At 35.6% G+C, this 11,460-nt stretch overlaps 1 pseudogene; it reads left to right on the top strand.

Annotated features, from left to right (window-relative positions):
* Window positions 1-334: 334 nt before the first annotated feature.
* Window positions 335-3,400, top strand: LOC133303235 (uncharacterized; annotated as a pseudogene).
* The last annotated feature ends 8,060 nt before the right edge of the window (window positions 3,401-11,460 follow it).

Below are 11,460 nucleotides of genomic sequence, written 5' to 3'. Positions count from 1 at the left end.
GGAAATAATAATATATTAGAGAGGGAAAAAAAAAAAATGTTCCCCAATGCTAGAAGTAAAAAAAAAAAAAAAAAAAAAAATCATCACCAAACAGTTAAATTAACTGGCACTAGGTTATTTCACATTGATTAATATGTTCTGAGTTTGACTTACATACATAATTGTGATAAAAGTTTGATAAATATATGATTAATTTAAATTAACAGATTAATCCATGAATTGGTCGAGAAATTCCCATAATACCGTTGCTCTTAGCCCTTGATTTTTGCTACAAATAAGAATTGCATCTGCTACTATAATGGTAGCCATTAGGAAGAAGAATAACATAACATAGAAGACAGTTTCAAAGTACGAGTTGAAAAAGCCTTCGGTTCTCTTCCTATCCCTTCTTCTTCTCTCAACTCTCTTTGGTCACTCACCCAAGACGAGATAAACGACACTCCCTACTCCAAACGCGTCCATCAATCCAAACCCAAACCCTATTCCTCTTCCCAATTTAGGGTTGAGCTGGAGAATGACCTAGAAAACCTAAACGACAATGACGATGAAGAAGACGTGCGTGGACCCTCTAAGCCACCCGATTACGACGATGAACAGTGGCAAATTAGGTCTGGTATTGGCCTCGATTGCACACTCGATTACGAGGTACTTTTCATTCCCTTTTATCTTTTTCCCAATAATCTCTAATTATTATTATTATGCTGAGGAATACAGTATAATTCAAATTCCAATTCAACCCACTTCAGTCAAACAATTAGACGACCCTAATTGAATTTTCTTTGTGTTAAAAGTGCATTCGAATCAATAATTTAACTGATGGTTTTTTTTTCCCCTTTATGCTTTTTCTTCTTCTTGTTGTCGTTGTTGTCGAAGTTCTTGAATAAAAAACACACACACACAGACACACGTGGCTCAATCACCTTATGCAGCAAGAGGAAGATCACAATTGCAAATAAATTGAAGAGTCATTATGATGTGATGAACTAAGATTATATATTTAAAATTCGAATTGTACCAACTTCGCTCAACTTTGTATAGTAATCAAAATTCAAGGATTCAATCATTTTTTCCTTGAAATCAACAATTTAACTAGTGAACACTATCAACAATTGATTTTGTGCTTCTTTGTTTTTTTTATTGTTTATATTTGTTTAAAGTTTTTCATCCTCAAAATTTAGATAAAAAAAAAAAACTTGACTGTATCACTTTATGCAGGAAGAGGAAGATCAGTATGACAAACAGGCTATTGGCAAAGAGAATTCGGGGGACCGCGTTTATATGAAGGATATAAATGACGATGGGGTTGAGATGAGTTCTTGCAGTGAAATTCCCACTACGTTCAAAGATTTTATGAGAGACCCACGTGCAAATCACTTGGCTTCTAGGATTAGGCTTAAGCAGGATGATGAAGCAGCTAAAAAAATTGATGTTTTGTGCATGTCTCTGAGAAATCTACACCTGACACTGGTGGTGGTGGTGGTGGTGGTGATGTTATTAACCCCAAGTCAATTTTGAAGAATAAAGAGAATCATCCTTCGGAAACCAGGTCCAAGAAGCGTGTTCGGTTTGATTCTGAATGTGAGAATGAAGGAACCAGGCATGTTCGCATGAAGACTCCTTCAATGGAAGAGATTGCAGCTTCAAATCAGTTATCAAAGTCACAGGAATTTGCTTCAGCCGTTCCGGATTATATTCGTAATCCTTCAAGATACACACATTATACTTTTGATTCTACAAGTGACATGGACGACAAATCAAATACGGAAGCATATATGAGCTTCCTTGAATGCTTAAAGGGGTCAAATGCTGCTGCCACGGGAACTGGATCACATGCAGATGATGCTTTGGATGATCATCCATCAGTTACCTTTATACCGAAGAAGAAATCTGGTGATGATGCCACTACGGGAGAGAATGAGATGGTGTCAAAGCAAAAGCTTGATGTTGACAAGGAGCCCATGAATAAAAGAGCTTTCACTGTTAGAATAGCTGCTGGTGACACAGAAAATAATGACTTTTGTGCAATGGAGGAGGATGAACCAGAGGTTACTGAGGACACTAAGAAGGGCTTGCCGAGGTTGAATCGTCTGTTTAGGAAGAAAACCCAGGAGGACTTGGAGGAGCCTATTGTGTAACAGGGTAATGAGTTCCTAGACTCAGCAAAATTAGCCAAAATGGGACTTCTGACTACAACCTTTTTTTTAGGGTCATCTCAGACTAGTGCTCCCTTTTATTAATTTATGAACTACATCATGATTAGGGGTGAAACTGGGTCGGGTCGGCCCATAGGGGCCTACGTCAGGCCAGACCTGACCTATTATATTTCATAAAATAAGCTGAACTTGGGCTTTGAAAAAGCTTGTTTATTAAAAAGGTCGTAGGCCCACTTTTACAAGGCCTGGCCTATAAGCATACAGGTCGGCCTATATTGTACTATTTATTTTAAATAAAATAGAATAAGTATGGCTTGAAAAAATAAAAGATATAAATTTAATCAATTGTAATTATTTATAACTTAATTATATTCGATTATATTTTAATAGAAATATAACTTTATTTCTTATACAGGAGGAACCAACATATCAACATGTTAAATTGTGTATATGAATATATTAAAAAGTTTTTGAGAGAGATTATACTTACTACAAATATCATGATGTGTTGTTGGATTCATGTAATTATTTTAATTTACATAGTATGGATTTGTTTGTTGGATCTGATGAAATATTTATTATTTAGTTTGAGCATTTTGCTTTTGAAAATGACTTAAATGCAGATTGTATGAATTTTGTTGTGATTCATGATTCTGTTTGGACGTTGAAATTATGATTTTTGGTTTAGCAACAGAATTTGAGTATTTTGTAAAGTTGATTCATGGTTCTGTTTGGAAGTTAAAAATTAACAGGCTAATGGGCTAGGCCAGACTATTTGTTTTTTTATAAACGGACCAAGTCAGGCTAACAGTTAGACTCATAATAGGCTTGGGCCAGGCCAAATTGAAAATTTTTTGACGTAGGCTTAAGCTTTTCGGGGCAAAGCTTGGCCCAGCCCAGCCCACTTTCACCCCTAATCATGATGTACCCAGATTTTCATTTCACTGTGTTAGTTTCTTGAACTGCAGTAGGTATAAACTTCAAATCAAGCATAATAATTTGAGTGGAGATTAAGATGTACTGAAAAAAATTTATGAAGCCCCGAACTGAAAGCAGCATTCAATTGCAATTTTTACATTTTTTTAATAATCTTCAAAGGGAAAAACAAGCATCATGATCAATGTTATAAAAACATGATCGATGTTGAAATGAAAACCAGTGAATCAGTCATATAATTGGTTCGATTTTTATATTGGATTGGTCATGTTATTGAACATTTTTGTAAAAATTGGTGGCTCAGTGCCTGGTCAGGGTTTATAAAAAATATATATATATATTTGTTCTCATCAATTGATGCTTTTTTTTTATTTTCACACATAAATATTTTTTTTTCTTTTGAAATATTTAAGCAATTTGTTACATAGGTTATGTACCTATAACACTAATATTATCTTGATTATACAATACTATGCATGGAATTTTGATTTGATTTATAGTTAGAGATGTCGTTTATTGAACCTGAAGTGTCGTCTACTGAACTTGAAGCACCAGTATTACAAGTATTATATATTTGATTGATTTTTTGTTGGATAATGATATATAATTTATTATTTTTCATATAGGTTATACTTACTACTTTTTTTTTTACTATCTCTTACTATTAAATCTTAACCGATGATTTTCGTCAATCTAATAGTTATAATATATTAGGTCATACTTAATAATTAATTATTAATTTTCAATAAATTATAATCGTTAGATTGACAGAAATCAACGGTTAAGATTTGGTAGTAAGAGATAATAAGGGAAAAAAAGTAGTTAGTATAACTTTTCCCTTAAAATATTTGGATTTGGTACCATTTTTTACAGGTATTTGAGTATATTTATAACTTTTTAAATATAAATTATAGATTTACATATATTTACCGGATCATGTGGTTGAACCAATGATCCACTGGTTGAACTAATGATTAAGTGACCTCGTACCTCGATCGGGTCAATAATTAGGTCGGGATTAATCAGTGTTTTAAAACATTACCTTACCCCTGGGTCGACCCCGCGAGTCACTGACCCCCTCTCTAAGGGTTTGGGTTAGTAGTTAGACCCTACTTGCATGTTGACCCCTTTAACCCCCGAAACCCTGCGGTTAAACCTGTGACTCCGTGGTCAAAGGGGTCATTGTATTTTATTTTATTTTTAAATTATACACAAAATGACGTCATTTGATGTGTAAAAAAACAAAAAACAAAACAAAATGTTAGAGAATAGTATAACCCATTAAAAAGCCCTCACCCATCGGCTTAAGCTTTTGGATGAATTGGACCTGGTATCAGAGCCTCAATGTCTTGGGTTTGATCATCGCCGCCCCCCATTTTCTTTGTGGAATTTCTTAGTATAGGTAGGCTAGGCCTGATGCATTGTCCACTCTTCACGCCCAGATCCAGACCCAGTCTCCCTGATCCAGAGATATCCTCCATCGTGCTGGTTTTTCTCTCCCCACTATTAATTTGTCGTGTGGCCGCCTCTCCTCCACTATTCTCTATTGGGTAAGGGATGTTGTAGGTGCATAAGAAGGACAAGAAGAGCATGAGTTTGATGATATAACTTTTCATTAACTCTATTGAAATATGTTTTATACTTTGATACTTTGATTAACTTGTGAATATTGACTTGTGGATGTAATTGGTTGAATTATGTTAAGTATATTTTGAATCTTTAATGATCGGTGGTTTGATTATTTTCAATTTTTCATACAGAATATATGTTTATACTTTTTTAATGTATAAAATTGGATCAGCAAAGTGACCTCGTGACCCTCTGGTTGAACCCGTGACCCCTGACCTTAACCGAGTCAATAGTCGGGCCGAGTTTTTAAATACTGGGTTTAATAACATAGATCATGATGCATGATAATCCTTATATAATAATAATGCTAGAGACAATCATTGTGAGGTCCATAATTTTTAAAATAAAAATAAAATAAAATAAAATAAATGTAGCACAAGTATCTATATATGTGTAAGAAATTCGACTTTTGTCATGCAACATGACAAACGCAAAACCCAATCTTCAAAACATTTTTAAGAAGATATTTGTTGTCCGTAATTTTAATTATGTTAACTTTCTAATGTGAAATTTAGGGGTGTGCATGGAGCGGTTCATAACTGATTTTAACAAAAACCGAACCGAACCGATTTTAAACGGTTTGGTTTTCAAACCAAATCGATTTTCTTTTTTTAAGACCCATTTTTAATTTTCTAAACCGGTTTATGATTTATAACCGGTTTTGATTTAGAACCGGTTTTGATTTAAAATCGATTTTAATTCAAAATCAGTTTTAAATCAAAACCGGTCATGACCATAAACCTATCAAGTTCAAAATCGGTTTTTTAACAAATTCAAAATCGGTTTTTGATGAATTGTGCCATTTTTATAAGTAGTCGTTTGTTTCTCCAGGTTATAGGTAGTTGACCAACTATTTTTTGCAAGAATCTTCATTGTTTTGGAACTCTTCGGATGAAATGATTCTTATCGAAATTGTTTCACGTTGTTTTGAGAGTGGTTGGTAGAAGAGCAGTTGATTTATTTTAAAATTATTAAAAAAAATTGCTAGTGAGTGAAAGCCCAAGCCATATAAAAAGCCCAATAAGCCCATTTGATCATTTTGTTGTAGTGTTGAGACTTGAGAATCTGCACTCTCACTCTACAACAAACCAAAAACAATGGCTTCCAATTCCAAATCAGGGACGTTTCTAGAACGTTACGGTTATGATTTTCTGTTGGCATCAATTGCTGCTTTCTATGTATTCATGGTGCCTTACACTAATATAATAGGCATGATAAAAGATAATACTTATTTGTTCTTTAATTGTAGAGCAGTTTGGTTATGGATAACCAATTATTTTTATGGTTTGGTAAATAATCGGTTTATAAAATAAAATTTAGTTTCATAAGAAATCGATTTTTAGAAATAACCTATTTTTAAAATGTGGAGCAGTTTGGTTATGAATTGGTTTGGTTCTTTTGGATATTTTGCACACCCCTATGCATAATAGATACTTTTCCGCCTCGTATTCCGGTACCTTAATTTTTGGCTCTGCTTGTTTAATAATTAATTTGCGAAACGTAGTTCATGTTACGATGAGAATTATAGGCTCTGGCATTTTACTTCACAGTTTGTGTTAGGGGTGTTCATCAACCGTTCCAAACCGCGGTGACCGAACCGAAAAACCAATAACCGAATAAACCGAAAAATGAAAAACAGAAAACCGAAAAAAAAACAGCAACTTTTAATTGAATTGGATCGGTTTTTGGATGGGTTGATGAAAACCGATCTAATCCAAACTGATCCAATATATTAATTCTCCTCTACCTACTTGGGTCTTTCCTTAATCATAGCCTAAAAATTTCTAAACTTGAACCCAAGAAAAAATCTAGTCATAGCTCATTAACAAAATTTTATCTTTGGAAAGCTTCATATCTCATTACCCAAAAAAAAAATTATATTATAGTTTACTAATGCTTTTGTATTTCAAAACAAAAAAAATTACAAAACTAATACATACAAAAGATGTTATTTGCACAATAATCATAAAATAAATTTTAGAATTTTCAAAAAAACGAAAACCGATCCAATCCAAACCGAAAAAAATTGAATTGGATCAAATCGGATTTAAAAAAAAAAAAATCCAAACCGAATGAATGATTATATGATCAAACTGAAGGAATTGGATCGGATAATTTTTGCTTCCAAAATCGATCCAATCTAGATCGCGAACACCCCTAGTTTGTGTAAAGGCATTTCAAATCTCGTGAATAGTTAAGTAGTGAAAAAATTAATTACATGTAAAAGTTATAAGCAAGGTTGAAAATCTGTAATTAGAAACATTGTTAATTTTGGAGAGGAAGATAGTTGGGATATTGTTCTGGGTGAACATCAGTATGGATTCTGTCTGGTTAAAGTCTCTCCGATTTTAGGCACCTACCCTGGATATATATAACTCTGGCTTAAGTAGTTACTCTAAACGTGGGTGATTATCGATACTATCATGGAATCGTGGTAGGGACCACCTTTGGCTCCCATATGTGGGTTAACTAACTACCCACCCGAATAAGATCCTTCCTGGTTCCGTCGACCGTTATCATTGGCTAGTGTTACCCGGACATATGAACCCAGAACATTAAGCCCCCAAGCTCGGAGTTTAATGACTATTGTACTCCGAGTTTAGCTCTTAACTTATCTCCTACGATTTCCCTTATTTTATTATATGTCTGTATCCTCATTAAATACTTCCTGCCTATTCAGCTTCTGATTGCCATTTGTCATTTTCTTACTACCTTGGTTTTTGAAACGACTTGACACCTGAACGGACGTGACCTGACATCCATCATTACTTTTCAAAATTTGAACCGGCGGTTTCTTTTTCTCCCCCATTTATTACTGCTTGTCTTCTCTTTTTTCCTATTTACCTTCTTCTTCCTTTCTTCCTTCTTCTCTCCTTACGCATTTCTGGTTTGTTCTCCGTCTGCATTTTCTTGAAATTCTCATGTGGATCTTGCTGTGACACTGCCACTTTTGGTTGCTACTTCTCCGTCACATTATACAAGTAAGTTCATTTCTTTTGATATTTGTATCAATTTCTTCTTTCTTGTATAATTTTGACATTAAATGTAAAAATTGTTACCTGCATCTCCAAACCTTGCATATGACCCGTTACTTGTTTCTTGCCTTCTTCTCCTAAAAAAGACTTTCTTCTTTACTAAAAAAAAAAAAAGACTTTCTTTGTACCTTCATCTTCTTTAGTGTTCCTTTACCGGCTTTTTAAGTTCTGGACGGATTAGGAATCTAACTATAACCATCATATTCTTCACTATTCTTTTTAACTTGCAATATTTCTTCTAAACTAGATTTTACTGGTACCTTTCCATCTAGGCTATGCCGAGGAATCGCCCCTACCGTTCGCTTCCCTCTTCTCGCTTCGCAACACCTTCTACTGTGGAGGGTTTAGAATGGGTTGATGAAGAAGCTCTAGGACTTCGTTCTTCTTATGAAAACAATCCGAGTAATCTTCACACTGCTTTACAATCAGTCCCTTTATTTCGTGACTCCATTATCACTTCTTTCTGAGTTGTTGTACCCGGAGAAGAGGAACGTATCTGTTCGCCTTCCGGGCAAGGTGAGAATTCTTTCTTTTTTGCCTATAAATGCTTATTTTCTGAGCTCAAGATAGTCTTACCTTTCACCGAGTTCCAAATGGACGTCTTAAATCATCTCGAAGTCGCCCCTTCTCAACTTCATCCAAATAGCTGGTGTTTTTTACATACCTTCGAGATAATTTGTCGATCTTTTGGGTTCACCTACTCTTTTCGGGTATTTTTCTGTCTATTCGCCGTGTTCCAGAATGCTATAGATAAAGGGAGTACTTGCCATAGTTGGGTTTCTTTAAAAGCCCGCCCCGGATTTCGTTGGTGTACTATATATGAAGATAACTTGAAAAATTGCAAAGAAGATTACTTCAAAATTTGTATACCTGAAGCTCTTCCGGCTACACCTTCTGCCTCTTCTTCTTCTTCTCAATCTGCTTCCCCTTCTGCTTTCTTTCTGAATCAGGATGGAGCTCCTCGATTCCCTCTCAGTTGGAACCGGCATCATTATACTACCTATGCCAAAGCGTTTTTAACTAACTCAAAGAATTTGAGTACTGACGAATCTGAAACCTTCACTTGGTTCAAAAATCTGGCTTCTTAGTTAGCCAAGCAAAATATTTCTATCATTCCTCGGTCTATTCTAGGGTATAAAGATTCTTCTGACTGGATTTGCAGGAAATTAAGTAAGTAACTTACACACTTCTCTTATGTTGTCATATGTGTTCGACATTTAACCTTATATTTGTTTTCTTCTGTGTGCCTTGATTTCAGATAAATTCATGGATCCTACATTTTTTGCCCGCCAAAAACAAAAGGCTACTCGAAAGGATGATTCTGCTGCTTCCGGCCATAAAGTTGTGCATACTGATCGTTCCTTAGTTTCTGGCGAGAAAGAAGGCTTTCCTACCCCTTTTTCTATTCCGGCTACCTCTGCCACGGGTTCTATCCCGAGTGACACTGTTGTGTTGGATATAGACGCTCCTGTCGATTCTGGCGAGCTCCGTCATAGCAAATGAGTTCGGATCAATGAGACTAGCTCGGATCCCCCTTCTACTGAGAAATCCTTGACTCCTCCTTCTTCTGTGATTGCTACACCTTTTTCAGGTCCTCCTTTTATGAAGAAATTACAACCCTACTTTACTCCTGGGCTCCGTGATAACACATATTTTGTTACACTTATTTATTACTCTTGGTTGGTATTTTTAGGTTTTATTTGAATTAAATAAAGGTCTCTTGGGTCAAATTAGAATTTTAGATTTTAATTGGGTTTAATTGATTTTCGTCATAATTTTCCAGATTTACACTACTTTTGTGTTTTGGCCATATCTCACTCTACAGATGTCCGATTAACTCCGTTTTTGTTGCGTTTTGCAGCTAACAGGAAGGGCTACAATTGCTATTTCAGCTACTGAAGCCCAATTCGTACAGAAAGATGGTCGAAACTTGAGCCCAAGATGGACGTGTTTTGCTGGAAATTTATTTTTACGTTTGAACTTAAGTTATAATTTTGAACCCAATGTACATGAGGCCCAGAGCCAATATTTCTGTTTTGTTTCCTTTTATTTTGGGTTGGATTTGTAGAGCCCGAAGCCCAGCTTGATTAGGGGTTAAAAGGGCGAGAGTAGGGACCTTGTGGATGATCTTTTTCGTTTGAATTTGAATTTTACAGTTTTGAAATTACGAGAATTTTTGTCTTTTCTCTCTCCTCTTTTCTTTAATCAACCCAAGGGTTGAGGATTCCATGGTTGAATACTGAGGACCTGCACCTCATTTTGAACCAAATTCGTTTCTCTTTCCAACTCGGTTTGACATCGCGCGATTATGGGTGTTCAATCTGAGATATGCGATTGCGTTCTTAGGAAAGAGATTAACCATTGGATTTAATGGTTAGGTTGATTAACCCAATGAACTCAAGTCGAACGGGTTGATACTCTGCGATTGCGTGAGTAGACACGCCGTATTCGACCAAACGCTTAGCGATCGCTTAGAGAGGGTTCTCAATTGGAAATAAGGATTCTGATTCAATTGAGATCAATCACGATTTGGTAATTATTTGTCCAATGATGGATATCTTTGGAATCCTAATTCTTGGGTTGATTGCTTTTAATTTGATTATTCTTTTTTTTTCATTTCCGTTTAAATTTACAATCATATTCAAACCCCCGATTTTAGTTTCCATGTTTCTTTAATTTCCGTTTCTCCTTATTTTCTCTTTTTATTTAGTTTCCATTTTTATTTGGTTTCCATTTTCATTTGGTTTCCATTTTTATTTTAATTTTTATTTTTATAATTGAGCGATTGAATTCATTGCAAACTCCTTGAGAGAAGACTCAGGTTGACGCTTTACTACAAAATTTTAATAAACCTGATTTAATTAATTTGTGCGAGTTCGACAGCTCGTGTCACTCCGCGAAAAATGGGATAAGTTTTCCTTAGATCAAATAATTGCCAAATTTACTGAGATCCGAGATAACTCTCTCCGTGAAGCCCACTATTATGAAATGGCACTTTTAGCCTTGGCTGAACGCCAGCAACTGCTTACTGAACTTAAAGAGTTACAGCTCTTTAAAAACAACTTTAAAGCTGAACAAGCTCGCCTGACCCAAAGGGTCGAAGCTGCCGAGTTTTTGCTCACGGCTTCCAAGTCAAACTCAAAGAAACTGAAACATTGGCCAAGAAATCTAATGACGAGCTTACTGCTCTTAAACAAGATCATGATGAGTTGACTGAAGAACACAAAGTGCTAAAGAAAAATTTCGAAGACTCAGACTTCCGAGTAGCTGAATTGGAGCTGGAAGTAGAAACTTTGAAGAAGAATGTCGCCTCTTTACAGCAAGTCGCCGATGACATGGACTTCAAATATGTTGCTTTTGGCCATCAAATTCGCGATTGGGTTGTGGACCAGGTGAAATTCTTCCACCCGAAATCTGCTCTTCCTAACTTGGAAAAAATTGACACCTTCAATTTTGTTGACAATGGCCGACTATGCACCCATAATGAAGAAGGTTCTGTTACAGTTCTTGCCACCTGCCCCTCCGACTACATAGGTGCTACTCCGTCTTCTGACAAGACTACCTCCGAGGACACCCCCAAAAATGCTTGAAGGAGTAGGATGCCACTTTTATTTTGGATCCTCAACTTCCGGCTATTTTAATGCTTTTAAAATTACTTTTGCTCTTTCCTGCTATCTTTTACTCTGATCCGACTACTCGGTTAATTT

The sequence above is a fragment of the Gastrolobium bilobum genome, unplaced genomic scaffold, assembly GCF_033153095.1.
Source record: "Gastrolobium bilobum isolate Gb01-03AN ecotype WA unplaced genomic scaffold, APGP_CSIRO_Gbil_v1 utg23527, whole genome shotgun sequence".
NCBI lineage: Eukaryota > Viridiplantae > Streptophyta > Magnoliopsida > Fabales > Fabaceae > Gastrolobium > Gastrolobium bilobum.
The sequence above is the reverse complement of the archived record's forward strand: the minus strand, read 5'-3'. Positions and strand labels throughout refer to the sequence as shown.